We start from the raw sequence: 2,707 nt of genomic DNA, 5'->3' as shown, positions 1-2,707 counted from the left end.
GGGGTTGGAGGCCAAAGGCTGAAATGCCATTCTGCCGGAGTGGTATATGACTTGTCAGTGAGTCATCATGTGGTCTCAACAGAAATGACAAGAGCAATTACATCAGAAAGTAACAGTCCAGGGTAAGTGCAGGATCTAATTAGATCAGTTATTTCCAATACAGGAGCTTGGCTTCTGGTATTCACAGGCTGAATGTCATTAAGATCACTTGTCAGGAGAATTTTCAACTCAGATGAGTCTTCCTCAGCACTTAACAAACAAATTAACGGGAAACAAACAATAACAAAAACCCACCAACATGTTTCATCAAGTCATCTATACATTCCCCTGGAGTCCAGAATATTCTAGATTATTCTATTTGGTTACAACAGTTACTCCATTATTGAAATGAGGAGCCAGTGAGAAAACTACCCTTGCTTTCATGTAGGACTTATCTTTCTTAATTTGGAGCCAAGGCTAATAAGGAAGCAAAGGGATCCTAACAAATTGGCCAGAAGACAAGAACCTAACAGGTATGCAGTGACAGAGGACTAGGTAACTGGGGACAAGCAGAGTTGAAGTTTGAAAGGAAGTATATTGGAGGGCAGGTGAATGTGGGCAGAGGAAATATGTCTTTGTTAGTTAAATACAATTTGTTTCCATAGAAAAACTAGAGGAAGTAGGGGAGATCAGCCCCACTGTTGTTCAGTCAAGTGTCATGGTATCCTGTAGCATTGGTCGTTGCTATTGAGATGCCTCAGTAGGTCAAGTGACACAGTAGCCACTACTGTCACCCTCTCAGATTTGGGCATTATGCTCCCACTCTTGTGACTTAGCCTGCTATCTCTTTGTGTCCACTTTGTCTTCCCCGCTGTCATAGAAAGGCTTTCAGACAGGCCAACTCATGGACCACCAGCTACTCATGGAGGGCTTTGACTCAGGAATCAACCCTAGTCCAGTTGGTTGTGGCCAGGGTGGTAGGATCAAAAAATTAGGTGACCTTTCTGCAAAGACCCCTTTTTAAAAAGGGAACCCCAAGCACAGCAAGCACTCAGTGTTTCATAGACACCTTTCCAACATGAGATCTTACCAATAGAGGAGATTTATCCCATTTGGGATTTACACCAGTTGTGCAGCCTGAGAAGATCCCAAATTGGGATGTTCTCTTTATAACTAAAATATCCATGAGACATAACATAAACAGATTATTTTCTTAAGATTCAACATCTCTCGCCCCTGGACAAAGGAAAAAAGAAAAGTGCCGTATTGTGCTTTTCTCAACAAAACTCTTTTAAGCTGTATATTGGCCCCTATATATGACAAATCTTGGGCACCACTGCATCTTTTCAGCCCATCTTTTTACTCCAGACATTGACGCAGCAACCAGATGTGCAAGCTGACACCAGCACCTTCCTCAGCGGCCATTCCAATACACGAGCAAACCTGGAAGTTCAAGGAAGTTAACATTCCAGGGAAAACTTTGGCTAATGAGGAATAAATACTCCCCTCTTTGGTCCTTCACACGATCTATTCTGAGGCATATTCTGCATAGTTCCTCAAAGGATCCCCAGCAGAACTGAACCCTTATAATAAGCCCACAGCAGTGACCAGCTCAATAACAAAACAGAATTGAATTGGTTCTACCTCCTTCCCTATTTCACTCTCCCCAGTTCCGCTTCTGTTCCCTGAGATCGTTTCCCAGAGTGAATGGTTTCCATAAAAGCCTTTCTTTGATACTCTGCCTTTTTGGGGGTACCTAGTCCAAGACAATCCTGCCTTCCAGTCAAGATATTCTTTCTTTAATTAAATAGTTTCTGTGATCCAGGAAACATGTCTCATTCTTTAGCTTGTTGAATTGCTGTTTAACTTTGAGGGAGCAACAGTGTTTCCTTTTATTCCAAGTATTTTGTAAGCATCTTCTCTTCACCTCAATATAGCTGGGTAGCTGAAAGAGGATGGAGGTAAAGCGGTAGTCCTGTGAGAAAGGCTCAATGCTAGATCTCCAAGCCTTACTATTTTATTTTTTGTAGAAATGGATTCTTGTTACGTTACCCAGGCTGGTCTTAAACTCTTGACCTCAAATCATCCTCCCCACCTTGGCCTCCCAAAGAGCTGGGATTATAAGCATGAGCCGCAATGTCCAGCCCTGATTGTATCTTCAAACCAGTGATTCTTAGCCCTTGGTTAAGATCTTCACAAAGAAGGTCTGTGAAGATGCTCACCACCTACCAACCAGCTGTATTAAACTCTATGTGTTTAGGCACAGGAGTTTTTCCAAAGCCCCCCGCCCCAGTCATTCTGATATGCACCCAATGAGAACCGTAGCTTTAAACCCATCAATCTTCCCCCAAAAGAAACTGTATCCAACCAGTTATTGTTGTTATCTCGACTAAAATATAGTCAAGTAGACAACTGATACTTTCAAAATGAGGAAAAATTAAAATTAGCTCTCCACAAAAGAGCACAGAAACATTCTGTTTGTTGAGTAGATATAACAGGATTGTCCATCCAGAATTCAAAGAAAAATAAAAGGAAACCATTAATTTATTTTTTAGAGACATTATGATGGCTTAGGCACCATAGGAGATACAGAGGATGAACAGATTAATAGAAAATAGTCTCTGCTCTCAAGAATAGATGATAATAACACCAGTTCATTAAATGGGATGTACAAAAATCACAACTTTATTGTTTTGTCTTCCATGGTTCATGGTTTTCCCCTTCTTAT

General features: G+C 41.2%; 1 protein-coding gene across 1 annotated transcript in view; it reads right to left on the bottom strand.

Moving 5' to 3' along the window:
* The window catches only part of MAOB (monoamine oxidase B), a 138,259-nt gene that overhangs the window by 1,712 nt on the left and 133,840 nt on the right, over window positions 1–2,707 (bottom strand). The gene's annotated exons all lie outside the window — the stretch shown is intronic.

This window comes from Propithecus coquereli, unplaced genomic scaffold, assembly GCF_000956105.1.
Source record: "Propithecus coquereli isolate 6110/MARCELLA unplaced genomic scaffold, Pcoq_1.0 Scaffold188, whole genome shotgun sequence".
Taxonomy (NCBI): Eukaryota; Metazoa; Chordata; class Mammalia; order Primates; family Indriidae; genus Propithecus; species Propithecus coquereli.
The sequence above is the reverse complement of the archived record's forward strand: the minus strand, read 5'-3'. Positions and strand labels throughout refer to the sequence as shown.